General features: G+C 38.6%; 1 protein-coding gene across 6 annotated transcripts in view; it reads left to right on the plus strand.

Annotated features, from left to right (window-relative positions):
* The window catches only part of TkR99D (Tachykinin-like receptor at 99D), a 156,121-nt gene that overhangs the window by 28,050 nt on the left and 108,549 nt on the right, over positions 1-19,522 (plus strand). The window lies entirely within an intron of this gene.

Genomic DNA, 19,522 nt, shown 5'->3' on the forward strand with positions numbered 1-19,522 from the left:
AAACATGTTGTCAAAAACGTTACGTCACCCCGGGAAAATTTATTTCACAGCTAACCGTGGCGCAACGATACAAGGTGGCAGCATGGAACAGCTGATTATAAACTTTTTTTTATTTGATTTGATACATCAACTTCCGGTGCAGTACGATTTTGACATTTGTCCATCGAATTTACAAAAACAAAGTTCATGGAATTTTTAATTATGTTTGTAGGTATGTCATCATGCTGCCACCTTGTATCATTCCGCTATGCAGCTAACTATGATTTTTTGCTCTCTCATTTTTAATGCGAGATTTGTTTATTGGTTTATGTGGTTATTCCATCATTTGAGTGATGAAATAGGAGTGAGCGGATAAGCTGAAAGCTCTTTCAATATGAATGAAATTAAATGAAAGAGATAAATACTGAATTTATAATTGAAGAGTTTTTCTGAACCCTGGTTTATGCACACTTCGTAAGCGGCTTTCAAAGGTAAAGAAAAATGTATCATAGTGCAATTGAAGCTGGAAATCTGACAACTAATTAGGAGAAATTTGACAAAGTCAATTGTTGTTAAGAGCATTATTTTGAATTATTTTCTTTGAACGTTGAGAAGAAAAAATTTAACAAATATTAAAATTTTTCGGATACTCGGTTATTTGCAAATATAGAGGGCTTTGGCATGAAATACTTTAACAAATTTAAGGAGTAACATTTTTAATTGTTTATATATGAGGATGGATATCTCGATTATTCCTTGTAAATCTCTTCACTGTGTGTGATTTGTTGACCGACATTATCGACCAATGCCACGTTATGCCGAAATGTAACTTCATTCCAATTGCCCTTTTAGAGGTACAGAGACATTTTTTTAATTCAGGAGAGACTTTAGTTGTTCCATGTGCAAATTTTAAGCCGAATTTCAAAAGCAACGAATATTGATAATGATTTTTTGCCTGGGCTTTCGAACCGTCAAACAAAAATATATATTTACATGAATCCGAAATCGTAAAGTTTTCGTGGTGACACTGATGAAGGTTCATCTTCAGAATGTCTTTCAACAATACCACCAACTCTGTATCAAAGTCCAGATAATTTAAATGACTTCGATATCGGTACTGTGAATAATGAGTTTTTGCGACCTGAAGATGTCAACGAAATAGTCCGCCGAGGTCATCAAAAGTGCCCTGTTATTTTTCCACGTGATTGCCATGACGTGGAATTTCCTACCGCGTTGTTAAACATAATCTTGCCAAATGGAGAGAAAGTGGAGCGTGACCGTACCTACCATGTAGTCCGTTAAGCACCAATACTTTAAATCGACCCAAAATGTGTTTTCCTGCCGTGTATTCGAAATTCCAGGTATGGAAGAAGCTATATGACAAACTGTCATCACACGAAAATACTCAAGGTCACATTAAATGTTATATTTAATGGCGATCTTTACAAAATCTAATTCAAAAGGAGGCTACAATTGATACACTTCTCAATGAACAGCTAATCACTGAAATTTAAAAGTGGAAAGAAATTTTATATAGAATTTTGGACACTATTTTATTTTTGGGTGAAGGAGGCCTAGCTTTCAAAGGCGAAAGTATATATCTTGGTGAACGAAACAATGGACATTTTTTGGGCATCTAAGATCTCATAAGCCATTATGATCCGATACTTAGAGATCATTTGGAGAAAGTTAGGATTTCACAACGGCAGCACAAATGTTTACAAGTTCACTATCTTTCCCCAGATGTTCAGAATGAGTTTATAGAAATTAGTGCACAGCACGTGAAGGAAACTATATTTGATCAGGGCAAGAGAAGCAAGTATTTCGCTGTTATCGTTGATGCTATACCTGATGCTAGTCACGTTGACTACGTTCATTTTGCGCTAACTCCATTTCAACTCGAAAGCAACAAATTTTACAATTCAAGAACGGTTTTTGGCTTTCGTGAATTGTAACCAAAAAACTGGTCAGAAAATCGCTGATCTAATTTGCCATACTCTAGGTAAACATGAAATCCGATTAAAAGATTGTCGTGCACATGGGTACGATAACGGCGCCAATATGAAAGGAGCTTACAACGGAGCACTACGTCACATTCTCGACAAAAACTGGAATGCTGATGACTCCCTTGTGCAACCCACAGTCTCAATTTATGTGGTGTTGATGCTGCAGAATGTTGTGCAATTACTTTCTTCGGAGTTGTCCAAGAATATTTTACTATTTTCAGCAGCAGTTCACAGCGATGGGACGTCCTCAAAAAAAAATGTACCAAGCTCTCTTCATAGTCTTTCAGACAAAAGCCAAGCATACGAAGATGTTACAGGCATTCTCAAGTACATCGACAAGTTCGAATGTATCTTGCTGTCCTCAATTTGGTTTAAAATACTGACTACAATTAATGAAAGAAACGTGGTCCTTCAAACTATAGACGCCACAATAGATGTTGAGGTCCGACATCTAGATGCCTTATTAGCTGATTTGAAATTGATCAAGAACCAATAGGAAAAAATTTTAAACGAATGCAAAACAATTGCTATTCAGTTGAACATCTCGCCAAAGTTTTCGGACATTCGAAAGAGAAAACCCAAAAGACGTTCTGAAGATAAAATAAGGGAGATGATTACGGATGATTCAGAGTCTGATTTTAAAAACAATACATTCCTGGTGATCTTTGATTCGGTGATCGTTGGCATTACTGAACGATTTGCAGCTGTGAGAAATTTGAACGAACGTTTTCCTTTTTGTGGCAATTTGAAGACATGGATGAAACTACGGTTCTGGCGAGCGCAGCAAAATTTGTCCAAAAATACAAGTCAGTCATTTCTCAAAGCTTAGAATGCGAAATAATTCACTTGAAACACATTTACGAAGCAAATTTTGATAAAGGTATGTCACCATTGGAATTGCTAAATGCCGTCTATGTTCAAAATCTGTATACAATTTTCTCCAACATTTGTGTTGCTTTACGTATCTTTTGCACTTTACCTGTCACTGTATCTAGTGCAGAATGTTCCTCTTTGATATCCGAACTAGAGATATACGCCGCGGCCGCCGATTTTGGTCGTTTTTCGCACGCCGCCGCCGAATGTTAAAAATATCGGCGCGGCGGCGCGGCGTCCGGCGCGTTACTATATTTTCAACTCGTTTAAGACTGTTTAGGCCAATTATTGCTCATGTCGAAAATTGGTCGGACATGGTTGAAAGTGGTGTCTACGGATGCGGCCAGTTATAAGAAACTAATTGCGAAATTTAACTCTTTATAACTATTCAAAGTTATTTAAAATAACAGACGCTTTCGATGTCAGCTTAACACGGACTTTGCATCACCCAATTCAGCAAGTTATTAAAACAAAGCACTAAAAGAAAAGTTATATAATAAATTTATATGCTCACTTTGCATTTTTGAAAAAATTAATAATGAACAATTAATTCAAAAAAAATGACCCAAGGCGACCATGTTTTTAAATATTCCTCAAAAATAAGCGAAATCAGTAATGCAAATTCTTTAGTAGGTTCTAGGGGCATAAACACTCCTTTGAAATTATTCTTACCTCATACTTAAGTTGAGGATATATGTACTTAAGAGAAGGGTTTGAAAGATCACTAAGTCTTGCATTCAAACATCTGTTGTTTATTTGCGAAACTATACAATAGCGATTGAAATGTTAATTTTGATTTTCACACTTCATCCTTCAACACCCAAGTCTCCCGGTTTGACATTTACTAAAGTTGGCGGCCCTATCCAAAACCAGTCCCTTGGAGTGAATCATATTTATTAAAGCCTATCAGCCAAGTTTAAATATCACCTACACGTTACGGCTCCTTTTACAAATGTGAATACGTAGGCACATATATCTACTAGGTGAGGCTTTGTCCTTTGCAAGAACACTCGAAGTGGTGAAGCAAAAGCTTTCCCAAGACAGTGGAACTAATGACCGTGTGTGATACTACCCTAACGTAGTGGACAGTCGAACTTGTCTGAAAACTGAAGCTACGCGGTCATCCATAATGAACTCCTATATCGTAAGGCCGGAAAACAGTAGTTAACAACTTTCAACTTAAAATCCGTCGACTCTCATTCTAAATTTGATTTAACGAAGACTATTGAAATCAATGTTGTGAACACAAACGTCTGCAATCTTTGGTATACATTTTAAAAGTTTTATCCAGGGTCCATGTAAAATTTTGATTATGTATATGCGCCGAGGATTATACGATTTTCACCCATGACGCAATCACATCCACTTAGACTGCCTATGATTTCGAGGGCGGCATCTTTGGCCGAATAGTCACTCCCTAACGTTTCAAGGTGTTTCTCTGGTGTAGCTCGGCAGCATAGCGCGACAAAAGCATCTGTTGGAAAGTCTTCGTAGCTAAACCTGGAGCTTCTAGGAAAGTGACGTCGACGAAGGTATGAGTTCGAAATCGCAGTCCTATAGCTTCTGTACTGGCATATGGTGTGAAGCTCAGGAGGCGTGGTAGCGACTGGTGGTAGGGATTCCTACTGTTCGCACATCGGAAATTGTAGCTCTTAAAAACAGCCGAAAAAACTGGAGGCGCCCTGTGCCACGAGAGTCATGAGTATTAATAGACCATTAATAGCAACCCTAAGTCGCCTTTATGCGTGACCGCCAAGGAGCGACAAATGATTTAAAGAAATTGTGTTCGCGACGATTATCAGGAGTTAACCCTAGGTGAAACTACGCTTTGCACGAGATATACAAGCAAAAGTGTGACTATTTTATGTATCTCTATTTCTTTTCAGCAGACGTAGCAGTACCAATTCCAAAGACCGGGGTTAGGTTCGAAGCCTCTGGAGCAAGCGAACGAGGGACAATCCCTTCGCAAGGAGCTACTCCTGAAAATTTTTGAACAGTCTGCGAGATTTTGATGCAAAAACCCCGGATCTTTCCGAAATGGCCAACACGTTGATTTCCTTAAATACATATAAACAAAACCTTCCCTAAATATTATTTTTTTAAATACAAAAATCAAGCTTTTAAAGTAAGAACACCGGCGTACGCCGGCGCGCCGCCTACGCCGCCGCCGCCGGTATATAATAGAACCTACGCCGCCGCCGCCGATAAAGTGATCGGCGTAAACCTCTAATCCGAACCTTCTATACTGAATAATTAAAATTTATATGTGGCTGTTAAAAGAGATTTTCATTTCTACGTTACAATAAAATAGTATAAATAGTAAATATTCTATGTTAATTTTATTTTCAGCTCTTAGTCCAAAACTCATTTAATTGATGTGGAAAAAATATGTTTTGATGTAATTCATCAATAATGATTCATGAATGAGACGTCATTAATTCAAATTAATCAAATGTTTTAGTGGATTTTTCATAGGGGGCCTGTAAATTGCTTAGTCCCGGGTCCGGATTTTCTCTCTACGTCCCTGCCTAGAAGGTTCAGCGTTCATGAGATCGTGGCGCTAGGACTTTAATGCTGCTACTCTCCGTAACGTACCGGATCAAAATCCAGCAACTGACTATCATCATCGAAAATACTCTCCAAATCCTTCATTTACAAGAGGTAGTGTGAAAACTTTGTGAACTACTCTACTGCCTTATTTTACTGTAAGCATTCTATTGGTCAATAAGCCACACAGCACAACCACTGCGCCCAATGCCATCAACATTAATGGATTACACAAAATAGTCCCAAAAAAGCGATAAAGAAAAATTTAAGAAAATAATTCAAAAATACTGCTGAAATTATCTGGCGGTAACCTCAAATTGATCGCGAATTGATACCTGAAATAAAAACCAAATTATCTGAAGACAAAATAAATAAATACAGGGCGCGATATACCTTCGAAGAGAATGAGGACCGAGCTTCTCTTCTAATTTGCGTCGTGCTCCATTTTAAATTTTCCTACAAATTGGCGGGACGGTACCTACATGTCTTACTCGACTCTAACTGCATTTGCGAGGCAGACGATTTTTCACTGAGAAGCTTTTCATGGCAGAAATACATTCGGAAATTACTTCTTGTTTCTAAAATTTTGATGTTGCTCTGAACGAGATCTTCGGTGTGGTAGACTGAGCACGCTCCAACAAACTACGGGGGCCGCCTATTTGAAAAACTCTCCAAAGTTATCCTGAAAAAGTACTTAAATGGTTGTGCGGAATTCTTCTCGAAAATGATCTCGAATTTCTCACGAAATGGTCCCAAAATTATCTTATCCTGATCCCAAAAACTACTACGAATTAATTCAAATTTATGGAAATAATTCCAAAATGTCTCGAGAAATTCATCCAGAGAAAATCCCGAAATTAAACTTTCGTGAAATTATCCCAAAATACTCCCGAATGGGCAGTTCCCCGGAAAACAGTCCCAGAGTCGATCCAGAGATAGTCCTTCAATTATCCCGGAACAATCCCGACACGATTCCAAAAATATACCTGAAGTGATCCCGTAAAGAATACACGACTGACTTTGGAAATAATCCAGAAATTTTACACAAATAATCTCAAAAACTATGACGAAATGATATAGAAGAAGACCCAAAATTATTTATAATTCGTCTCGAAATGATCCCAAAATAGTCACGAGACAACAGTCACCCAGAAAACGATCCTCAATCGATACAAAGTTAAGCCCTAAAATAACCCAAGACAGTACCGAAACGATTTCGAAAACAATCTTTACTTATGAAATGATTTCAGAAACACTCATGGAATAATCCATAAATAGTCCCGAAAACGTTCCAAAATTACTTAAATTTAAATTGTCCTAAAACTGTCCTCATATTTCAGAGCTAAACCAATTCAGATATTAACCTGAAGTAGATCCGAGTGGAAAACGATTTAAACTCCCTTAGTGTGACCAATGGCAGAGGGAAGAAGCGACTGGCACGCCTTGTTGCACTGCCATTACCGTTTAAACGGTTAAGCGCCAATTAGGTCAGTAACATCCGAGTTGACCCCGAACTTATCCAAGCATGTGAACCTCTGTACACCCATCAAGTGAAAATCGTACAACAATGCCCCAAAATAAAGTTCATGAAATCCTTTTTTATTTTTTTCTATTTACTTGGCAATAAAAATAATTCTCCAAATACTATTAATAACGATAAAAAAGTGCGATGCTTTTATCTTCTTTATTATATTGTAAGAAACGTAAACATGTTCAAATGGACATTTTGTCGGAGTGGCACTCCTAAAAGACTTGTTTACATACACAATTAAATAAAACAAGTAAGGAAGTCTAAGTTCGGATCTAACCGAATATTACATACTCAGCTAAGAGCTTAGCTGCGTTGGTTTCGTAGGGTTTCGTAAATGGTTTATAAGTGGTTTTTAATTCTATATCACATACGTTTGGGAAATATCGACAAAATTGTAGAACAAGGGTAACGTTTTTTGGAACGATTTTCCTTCATCCTTTGTAAAAGAAAATCACCATGTAGGAAAATGAACCTAGGGTAACCCTGGAATGTGTTTGTATGACATGGGTATCAAATGAAAGGTATTACAGAGTATTTTAAAATGGAGTAGGCCTTAGTTCTATAGGTGGAAGCCTATCGCCATAAAGATGGACCAGGGGTGACTCTATAATGTGTTTGTACGATGGGTATCAAATTAAAGGTATTAATGAGGGCTTTAAAAGGGAGTGACCCTTAGTTGCAAATATGAAGGCGTTTTCGAGATATCGACCCAAATGTGGACCAGGGTGATCCAGAACATCATCTGTCGGGTACCGCTAATTTATTTATATATGTAATATCACGAACAATATTCCTGCCATGATTCCAAGGGCTTTTGGTTTCGCCCTGCAGAACTTTTTCATTTTCTTCTACTTAATATGGTAGGTGTCACACCCATTTTACAAAGTTCTTCTAAAAATCCAATCACCATGTTTCAGCCATTTTTTCGTATTTGGTATAGAATTATGGTCATATTCGAATTTCCTCCATTTTTTATACCAAGATAAAGTGAGTTCAGATAAATACGTGAGCTAAGTGTGGTAAAGATAAATCGATTTTTGCTCAAGCTATCGTGTTAACGGCCGAGCGAAAGGACAGACGGTCGACTGTGTATAAAAACTGGGAGTGGCTCCAACCGGCTTCGCCCATTTTCACAAAAAATAGTTACCGTCGTAGAATCTATGCCACTACCATATTTCACAGGGATTGGTAAATTTTTGTTCGACTTATGGCATTAAAAGTATTATAGACAAATTAAACGAAAAAGGGCGGAGCAGCGCCCATTTTGAAACTCTCTTTTATTTTTATACTCAGTTGAGCAGAGCTCACAGAGTATATTAAGTTTGATTGGATAACGGTTGGTTGTACATATATAAAGGAATCGAGATAGATATAGACTTCCATATATCAAAATAATCAGGATCCAGAAAAAATTTGATTGAGCCATGTCCGTCCGTCCGTCCGTCCGTCCGTCCGTCCGTTAACACGATAACTTGAGTAAATTTTGAGGTATCTTGATGAAATTTGGTATGTAGGTTCCTGAGCACTCATCTCAGATCGCTATTTAAAATGAACGATATCGGACTATAACCACGCCCACTTTTTCGATATCGAAAATTTCGAAAAACCGAAAAAATGCGATAATTCATTGCCAAAGGCGGTTAAAGCGATGAAACTTGGTAGATGGGTTGACGTTATGACGCAGAATAGAAAATTAGTAAGATTTTGGACAATGGGCGTGGCACCGCCCACTTTTACAAGAAGGTAATTTAAAAGTTTTGCAAGCTGTAATTTGGCAGTCGTTGAAGATATCATGATGAAATTTGGCAGGAACGTTACTACTATTACTATATATGTGCTGAATAAAAATTAGCAAAATTGGATGAAGAACACGCCCACTTTTTAAAAAAAATTTTTTTTAAATTCAAATTTTAACAAAAAATTTAATATCTTTACTGTATATAAGTAAATTAAGTCAAAATTCAACTCCAGTAATGATATGATGCAACAAAATACAAAAATTAAAGAAAATTTCAAAATGGGCGTGGCTCCGCCCATTTTCATTTAGTGTGTCTAGAATACTTTTAATGCCATAAGTCGAACAAAAATTTACCAATCCTTTTGAAATTTGGTAGGAGCATAGATTCTATGACGTTAACTGTTCTCTGTGAAAATGGGCGAAATCGGTAGAAGCCACGCCCAGTTTTTATACACAGTCCACCGTCTGTCCTTCCGCTCGGCCGTTAACACAATAACTTGAGCAAAAACCGATATATCTTTACTAAGCTTAGCCCACGTACTTATCTGAACTCACTTTATCTTGGTATAAAAAATGGCCGAAATCCGACCATAACCACGCCCACTTTATCGATATCGAAAATTACGAAAAAATAAAAAAAAGCCATAATTCTATACCAAATACGAAAAAAGGGATGAAACATGGTAACTGGATTGGTTTATTGACGCAAAATATAACTTTGGAAAAAACTTTGTAAAATGGGTGTGACACCTACCATATTAAGTAGAAGAAAATGAAAAAGTTCTACAAGGCGAAATCAACAGCCCTTGGAATCTTGGCAGGAATACTGTTAGTGTCATTGAATATATAAATAAATTAGCAGTACCCGACAGATGATTTTCTGGATCACCTGATCCACATTTGGTCGATATCGCGAGAACGCCTTCACATATACATCTAAGGGCCACTCGCTTTTAAAACCCTCATCAATACCTTTAATTTGATATCCATATCGTACAAACACATTCTAGAGTCAAGGCGTGCACCTATAGACCTAATGCCCACTCCCTCTTAAAATGCTCAGTAACACCTTTCGTTTGATACCCATATCGTAAAAACATTCTAGAGTCACCCCTGGCCCACCCTAATGGCGATATCTCGAAAAGGCGTCCACCTATAGACCTAATGTCCACTCCCTCTTAAAATGCTCAGTAACACCTTTCCTTTGATACCCATATCGTACAAACATTCTAGAGTCACCCCTGGCCCACCCTAATGGCGATATCTCGAAAAGGCGTCCACCTATAGACCTAATGCGCACTCCCTCTTAAAATGCTCAGTAACACCTTTCGTTTGATACCCATATCGTACAAACATTCTAGAGTCACCCCTGGCCCACCCTAATGGCGATATCTCGAAAAGGCGTCCACCTATAGACCTAATGCCCACTCCCTCTTAAAATGCTCAGTAACACCTTTCGTTTGATACCCATATCGTACAAACATTCTAGAGTCACCCTTGGTCAACCTTTATGGCGATATCTCGAAAAGGCGTCCACCTATAGAACTGAGGATTACTCCCTTTTAAAATACTCATTACCACCTTTCATTTGATACCCATATCGTACAAACACATTCTAGAGTCACCCTGGCCCACCTTAATGGCGATATCTCGAAAAGGCGCGCACCTATAGACCTAATGCCCACTTTCTCTTAAAATGCTCAGTAACACCTTTCGTTTGATACCCATATCGTACAAACATTCTAGAGTCACCCCTGGCCCACCCTAATGGCGATATCTCGAAAAGGCGTCCACCTATAGACCTAGTGCCCACTCCCTCTTAAAATGCTCAGTAACACCTTTCGTTTGATACCCATATCGTAGAAACATTCTAGAGTCACCCTTGGTCCACCTTTATGGCGATATCTCGAAAAGGCGTCCACCTATAGAACTAAGGATTGCTCACTTTTAAAATACTCATTACCACCTTTCATTTGATACCCATATCGTACAAACACATTCCAGAGTCACCCCTGGCCCACCCTAATGGCGATATCTCGAAAAGGCGTCCACCTATGGACATAATGCCCACTCCCTCTTAAAATGCTCAGTAACACCTTTCGTTTGATACCCATATCGTACAAACACATTCTAGAGTCACCCCTGGCCCACCCTAATGGCGACATTTCGAAAAGGCGTCCACCTATAGACCTAATGCCCACTCCCTCTTAAAACGCTCAGTAACACCTTTCATTTGATTCCCATATCGTACAACTAGAGACACCCCTGGTCCACCTTTATGGCGATATCTCGAAACGGCGTCCACCTAGGGAACTAAGGATCACTCCTTTTCAAAATACTCATTAACAGCTTTCATTTGATACCCATATCGTACAAACATATTCTAGAGTCACCCCTGGTCCACCTTTATGGGGATTTCTCGAAAAGGCGTTCACCTATAGAACTAAAGCCCATTCCCTTTTAAAATACTTATTATCACCTTTCATTTGATACCCATATCGTACAAACACATTCTAGAGTCAGCCCTGGTCCACCTTTATGGCGATATCCCTAAATGGCGTCCATCCATAGAACTATGGCCTACTCTCTCTTAAAATACTCTTTAATACCTTCCATTTGATACACATGTCATACAACCACATTCCAGGGTTACCCTAGGTTCATTTTCCTACATGGTGATTTTCCTTATTTTGTCTCCATAGCTCTCAACTGAGTATGTAATGTTCGGTTACACCCGAACTTAGCCTTCCTTACTTGTTGTATTTTGTTGTACCATATCATTACTGGATTTGAATGTTGACATAATTTACTCATATACTGTAAAGATATTCAATTTTTTGTTAAAATTTGACTTTTAAAACTTTTTTTTAAGTGGGCGTGTTCGTCATCCGATTTTGCTAATTTTTATTTAGAATACATATTAGGGCGGGTCGATTTAAAAATCGCTCTGATGTCCCCCCCTTTGGGTCGAATTTTTGGGTAGGGGCAATTTCAATTCTACCTGCTGTGTCTTGTGGTGGCTTAGAAAAAACAACACAAGCAATTTTACGATCTGCAATTGTGTCACAGTGATACCTTCATTTTTTAAAACGGTTGAATAAAAAACCCACACAACTATGTTTACGACATGCAAATGCATTACAGTGATGCCTTGGTTTTAAAAGGGGGTTGTAAAAACGCTAATTTCTAATAATTTTTTTAAATTTCTTTTCTATTACTAAGTTAAATTCATTTTTTCATTTACATATGTTCTGACTAAATAAATTTCTAAAGAGAAAAATAAGCTCCAAAAAGAAAAAAACATAGGGATTTCAAAGTGGGATTTTTCAAAATTTGCCCCTACGACCCAAAGGGGGGGACATCAGAATTCGTTTTAGAGGTATGGTTCCTTCGGCAAAGTTTCTTATTTTGATCCCTAGAATATGATTTTAACAGAGCAATGGGCGATTTTTTTGCCTCCCCTCAAATCGACCCGACCTAATACATATAGTAATAGGAGTAACGCTCCTGCCAAATTCTGCTAACGTTCGAATCGCTAAACTTTTGAATTAATCACTCCAATATTCTGTATTGCAAAATGGTCTTTATTAGACTACGTTGGGAGTAGTACAATTATACTTCACTTCGCAACTAGTGGCGTGTTTTTATACTCTCAGTTTTCTCGTTCATCCATTTCTCCGGAGGTCTAGTAACTTCGCGAACTTCGTGCTTGGTTACCAGCCATATATGTACATGTATATATGTGAGTACGACTTCGGTTGATGGTTACATGCTTTTGTGAGTATCTCTCCGTTGCCTTGTACGTATGTGTGTACATGATGATTGATTTGATGTACTCAAGAGTGGCAGCTTACTTTATTGTTGTTGTGCCTTTATTTACTTAGTATCAGATTAGTGATGTAAGTATCAGTTAGTGATGCTAATAGTCGTCACAATAAGAACTAATTTTGGGTAACATAACGGGTAAATTTTGGTCTGTTCAGGACTGTTTTCGTAGTTATTTCTGATTTTTAGACTTGATTTTTGTGACCGCCGTAGTCTGATGTTAGCGTGCACTGACTACCACACCAAAGATCCTGTGTTCAACGCCGGTGCAAAGCAATATCGAAAATCGAATTGTAAAAGGTTTTCTAAATTAGAAAAAAGGTTTTCTAAGAGGATCGTCCCAGGCGATGATACGGCAAGGACTCCGAGTGTATCTCTGCCATGAAAAGCTTCTGAGTTAAAATTCTATACCTTGCAGATACCATTCGGGGTCGACATAAAACATATGTTCTGACTAAATAAATTTCTAAAGAGAAAAATAAGCTCCAAAAAGAAAAAAACATAGGGATTTCAAAGTGGGATTTTTCAAAATTTGCCCCTACGACCCAAAGGGGGGGACATCAGAATTCGTTTTAGAGGTATGGTTCCTTCGGCAAAGTTTCTTATTTTGATCCCTAGAATATGATTTTAACAGAGCAATGGGCGATTTTTTTGCCTCCCCACAAATCGACCCGACCTAATACATATAGTAATAGGAGTAACGCTCCTGCCAAATTTCATCATGATATCTTAAACGACTGCCATGTTACATCTTGCAAAACTTTTAAATTACCTTCTTTAAAAGTGGGCGGCGCCACGCCCATTGTAAAAAATTTTACTAATTTTCTATTCTGCATCATATGGTCAACCCACCTACCAAGTTTCATCGCTTTATCCGTCTTTCGTAATGAATTATCGCAATTTTTCGATTTTTCGAAATTTTCGATATCGAATAAGTGGGCGTGGTTATAGTCGGATTTCGTTCATTTTAAATAGCGATCTGAGATGAGTGCCCAGGAACTTACCTACCAAATTTCATTAAGATACCTCAAAATTTACTCAAGCTATCGTGTTTACAAACGGACGGACAGACGGACGGACATGGCTAAATGAATTTATTTTTTCGCCCAGATCATTTTGAGAACTATATCTGTCACGATTAGTTTATGTCGTTACGGATTACCGCTATGCGAAAAAAATTAATATACTCTGTGAGCTCTGCTCAGCTGAGTATAAAAAGTGACATTGTTTGCACTGGGCCAATATGCCACTTCATTTTATTGTATATTTATGTTATTATGTGTAGCGAACACGCCCACTTCAATCGGACTGCACTAATGCTTGCGAAAACGTTTTTTTTTCTTTTTTCTATAACTTAAGAGAGCATTTGTAAATGTAAGAAAAACTATTTTTCGAAGCACTATAAAATCCGGCGTGTATGTATGTAAGTATATACATACGTTTATAATCCCATATTAACGTTTACACGTCGTTCCATTGAGAAAGCATGTTTCAGCAGTTTTACACATAAAGTAATTTTCTATAAACACTCATACGCTTGGTACTTGGTATATGCTAGCGATACCGAGATAGTCCCGAAATATATGGATTTTTAAAAACTTTCATTAGGTTATAGATAGATTTTTTCCATTTTCAATATCAATAATATCAATCTTGTATCCTGGGTCCGTATAATGATTCATCCCATTTTTTTTTTAATTTTCGAAAATTTAGATACCGAAAACGTAGGCGCGTTTTTGCGCGTTTTCAATATAAATCTATTATTGGTTTTAAATGAAGGTGTGGTTATTGTCAGCGTTTTTCCATCTTCAATATCAATATGCCCTAGGTTCAAAGAAGCCCGTTTTTAGGTTATCCCACTTTTTCGATAACGAAAATGGTTGTAGTTTTATTTTTTCGTTTTTCAATATCAATCTATTGTGGGTTCCAGCAAAACTTTTGCATACAATTTTGGAAGTATTTCAACGTGGTAGCGGAGGAATGGACGGAAGGGGAGCTAGACAGGGATCCTTCATATCATTACAAAAGAATTATATCTGAAAATCGGTATAATAACCAGCGCGAAAGCTCAGCTGGGTATAAACATTTTTAGCAAAGAAAGCTATAGTAAAATTGGGCAAATAAACTTCCCTTCAAACCTGCATGACCTTCTGTCCTGTGCCTTAAGTAAAGTTGCTTATATTTGTTGGTAGAGTATTTCCCAATTTGCGATTCACAACAAAACTACCCGCTCTAAGATTTTTTTGTGCATATAGAAGCGATGGACATAGGGGTAGTCTCTCGGCAGGGACGGGCGATAAAGTATACCTTTTCAATATAGAAAATTTCGAAAAATTTAAAATTGGTTTCACTCATCACACGGGTTTCCTTGTACACAGAAGAGATTGATATTGCAAATGGATTAAAAAACGAACTGTAATCACACCTGTTTTTGCTTATCATAAATTTCGAAACCTAGAAAAATGGTGTTCTTTCAACTCAGAACTGATTGTTATTGTAAATGGAGAAAAATGGACTGTAAGTACCATTACTTTTTCGTTATCGAAAATTGCGGAAACTAGAAAAGTGGAGTAATTCATATAACGATTCCTTTAAGCCCCCAATATATTGATAATGAAAATAGGACTAATCGTGCGCTTATTATTTCAATATCGAAAATTTTCGAAAAACTGAATGAATGCAGATTGAAGAACTGGTACGTATTTACCCATCTCAAATAAAAAGTACCTAACTCAGTTCCACTTCTATGACATAAAAAAGACTTGCTAAATTAACATGAAGTTGTCATTGATTGCGACCAAATGTCAAGGTATAGAGACTATGGGGGCAGTTAGAAGAAGTGATCCTTCAACCAGACTATACGATAGTTTTGCAACAATTTCGGGGTAGTTTCCATCATTTGGGGCTTTTATCTGGATTGTTTCTGTACTACTTCCACAAAACTCAAGGTCATTTCAGAACAGGATCTCTTCAGGATTCATCATTATCGTTGTTTGCCGCTCAGCCGCCTTAACGTGTTAGGCCGTTTCGTAAAAAGTCAATCCAACTATCCCTGTTTCACGATAACTGACACCCATTGGTCACCGATTGCATCTCCCAGCTCAGTGGAGCCCCCCCCCCCCCCTCCTTGCCTACCAAACAGTGGTACCAACTGAAATAACTCATTGGCCAGAGCATCCTCAATCCAATAACATACCATAGCCATCAAAGCCTTTGGGATTTTATTCGCTGCACCATCGTCATAAAAGAACCAAAAGTTCATCATTACACATCTTTCCATACTCGCTGTCGGCATTATGGAAAAGACCACAAATCTTTCGAAAAACTTTTCTCGCGGGCACTTCAAGAGCCATCTCAACCTCTCTCGACACCGTCCATAATTCCGAGCCATACTTCAGGACAGGTATGGCGAGCGGCTTGGATAGCAAGATTTTTATTCGTCGAAAGATTTCATTACTTTACAATTGACTACTAAGTCCAAGATAGCACTAGTTGGCAAGAGTTATTCTTCCTTTGATTTCTAAGCTGACACTGTTTTTGCTGTTAATGCTGGTTCTCAAATAGACGATACCCTTCACAGTCATGAATTTATATCCGTCAATAGTGACGTGGATACCAAATCGCGGATGCGCCGATTTTTTCTTGGATGACAGCAGGTACGTCGTCTTGTCTCTTTTAGATTATTACAGAAATATTTTGGCTTAATTTGCAAATAGTTTTCGTTATCATTTCGGGACCTTTTTGGGATAATTTCAAGACTTTTTAGGGATTAATTTGAGACTACCTAAATAAATAAAATAATGTAACGAATTTTGGGGAATTCTGCTTATTTTCAACCTTCTGCTAACGTTCGAATCGCTAAACTGTTGAATAAATCACTCCAATATTCGGTATTGCAAAATCGTTTTTATTAGACTACGTTGGGAGTAGTACAATTATACTGATTCCTCAGCTTGCGTTGCTTTTGTACTCTCAGTTTTCTCGTTCATCCATTTCTTCTAAGATCTAGTTACTTCGCGAACTTCGTGCTTTGTTACCAGCCATATATGTACATGTATATATGTGAGTACTACTTCGGCTGATGATTACATGCGTTTGTGAGTATCTCTCCGCTGCCTTGTATATAAGTGTGTACATGATGATTGATTTGATGTACTAAAGAGTGGCGGCATACTTTATTGTTGTTGTACCTTTATTTACTTAGTATCAGATTAGTGATGTGAGTATCATTTAGTGATGCTAACATTCGTCACACTGCCCTCCACCTAAGTCTGATCGTCCCGACCAGACGAATCTCTCGATCTTACCGCTGCTGGCCTCTCCGAATGCACTATCCTTCTATTTCGTGGTTTCCCAATGGTTTGTATGCGGTAGATGATATCACTGATCCTCTTCGCACCTTTGTACGGGCCTTCCCAACTGCACCAAAATTTGGATTGAACACCATTCCGCCGGTGATGGTTGTATAGGAGTACCAAATCTCCCTCCAGGAAACCTTCCGAATTATTTTTCTTGTCGTACCTGTTTCATCCTACTACCCATTATCCCGGACCGTTCTCTTACACTATGTTGTTTGGCCAATGAACTACTTCTTTCCTTCGTTTTAGTGCGTCCATTTCGTTTTGTCAATGTTAGTGTTTCTCTCGCAGGTATCTTTGATTTTGCTTTGTTTGGCCCATTCGTTCCATCAACCTTTACCCCGATCTACTGCTTTAGACTTTGGTGGTCTTTGTCGAATCGCCTCCACCAGCACTCGCTTACTGCTGAACCCTTTCTCCAAGCTGAAGTTGAGTGGTACATCCTAGTTGTTATAGCACATATTCCTCCATTGCATGTCGATCCTGATGTCTTGCTCAACTAAGAAGTCCACTCCCAGTATGACTTCATCTCCGCCACAACGAATTTGTGTAGAGCCGTGAACTTTCCAATTAAGACTTTACATTCACTTCTCCCTGGACTTGGTTATACTCGCCAGTGACCGTACGCAATCTTGCTCCAGGTAATGGCTTTACTCTCCTGTTGAACAAATCAAGTCGGATTAAGGAGTGAGATGCGCCCGTATCTACAGTCAGTACACGCTTCTTGCCATCCGCATTTCCTCTGATGGTAAGACTGCTCGATTGCCTTCCAATTTGTGATACAGAGATAACGGGCCATTCCACAGCTGGAGCTAGCTCTCGATCTTTACATCTAACTCACTCTTGCTCATCTCATCCAGCTTTGTTCTTAAGACCACCCATGCTGTTGAAACCACTAGGATCAAGATCGCAATGACGTGCAATGTGACCTGGCTTCCCGCATTTGAAGCATTTGATAACTCTTTTACTCCGCTTTTGCGATCCTTTCAGTGCCTCCAATATTGTGTTCACCCAGTCTGGCCCTTCTACCTCCACACGGCATGCTTTGAAAGCTGGCTTACATAGAAGCGATGCTGTTTCCTGAATCAGAGCATGTGATACCGTTTCTGTGAATGTAGGTTTTGGGTTTGTGTATGTCGCTCGCTTCGTTTCGACATCCCGTATTCCATTAATAGAGCTCTGGATTTTTACCCTTTCGGTGTATTCCACGGGTGCGTCCGCATTCGCTAAATGTACCAGCCTTTCAACATCCGACGCAAACTCTTGCAATGTTTTACCAAGCTTCTGGAAGCGGTTCAGTAACTCCATTTGGTATATCTGTTTCCTATGCTCGGTTCCGTATCGCCTCTCTAGTGCGGCCATCAATGCTTCATATCTGTTCCGTTCGTACTCTGGGATGGTCTGTAAGATCTCAGCAGATGGTCCTTTCAAAGCCACTGACAATGCAGCAACTTTAACTTCGGCATTCCAGTTGTTCACTGCTGACATCTTCTCAAATTGAAGCTTAAATACCTGGAAAGGAACAGAGCCGTCAAAAGATGGAGTTTTTACCTTCGTATTGCTTGCTGAAACAACTTCGCGATTTAGTTGGAACTCCTGTATACGACCTCTCAAAGTATTCGCCTCGGCCTCGATTTTTTCCTGAAACTGCGTTATTTTCTCGTCCATACGCACTTCGAGTTTTGATGATATACGCGCCTCTTGCCCTTCGAGTTGTACTGTTATGCGTGTATCTTGTTCTTTCAGTTGTGTTTCCATCTTTGATGTAATCTGTGTCGACATTTCTGAAATACGCGTTTCTTGTGCTTTAACCTTCGATGTTATGCGTGTCTCCTGCGATTCCTGTTGAGATGACATTTGCGACGACATTTCTGAAATGCGTGCCTCCTGTGCATCCATCTTGGATGTCATACGTGTCTCCTGTGATTCCAGTTGCGATGACATTTTGATGAATATTTGTGATGACATTTCGGGCATTTGTGCCGATATTGCTGCTAATATCATGTTCAGGTCTGTGTTCGCCATTTTCTGTGGTGTTTCATTTTTCTCCTCCAATTTTGTTGTCTCATCGCCATCAAGATGAAAGACGTACTCTTCCACGTTAACTCCTTCTAATTCCATTGCCTGTAGTTCGAGTTTATTGCCGGTTATATTCAATCCACGGCTCTCCAACTCCTTCTTCAGTTGCTGGATCTTCAATCCTCTCCACTTTGCCATGTCCTTGTTGTACTCTGCAACTCTGTAATTTATTCAACAATTCCTCTTCTGACACCAATTGTAACGAATTTTGGGGAATTCTGCTTATTTGCAACCTTCTGCTAACGTTGGAATCGCTAAACTTTTGAATTAATCACTCCAATATTCTGTATTGCAAAATGGTCTTTATTAGACTACGTTGGGAGTAGTACAATCATACTTCAATTCGCAACTAGTGGCGTGTTTTTATTTCTCGTTCATCCATTTCTCCGGAGGTCTAGTAACTTCGCGAACTTCGTGCTTGGTTACCAGCCATATATGTACATGTATATATGTGAGTACGACTTCGGTTGATGGTTACATGCTTTTGTGAGTATCTCTCCGTTGCCTTGTACGTATGTGTGTACATGATGATTGATTTGATGTACTCAAGAGTGGCAGCTTACTTTATTGTTGTTGTGCCTTTATT

Source organism: Eurosta solidaginis, chromosome 1 (assembly GCF_040869045.1).
Source record: "Eurosta solidaginis isolate ZX-2024a chromosome 1, ASM4086904v1, whole genome shotgun sequence".
Taxonomy (NCBI): Eukaryota; Metazoa; Arthropoda; class Insecta; order Diptera; family Tephritidae; genus Eurosta; species Eurosta solidaginis.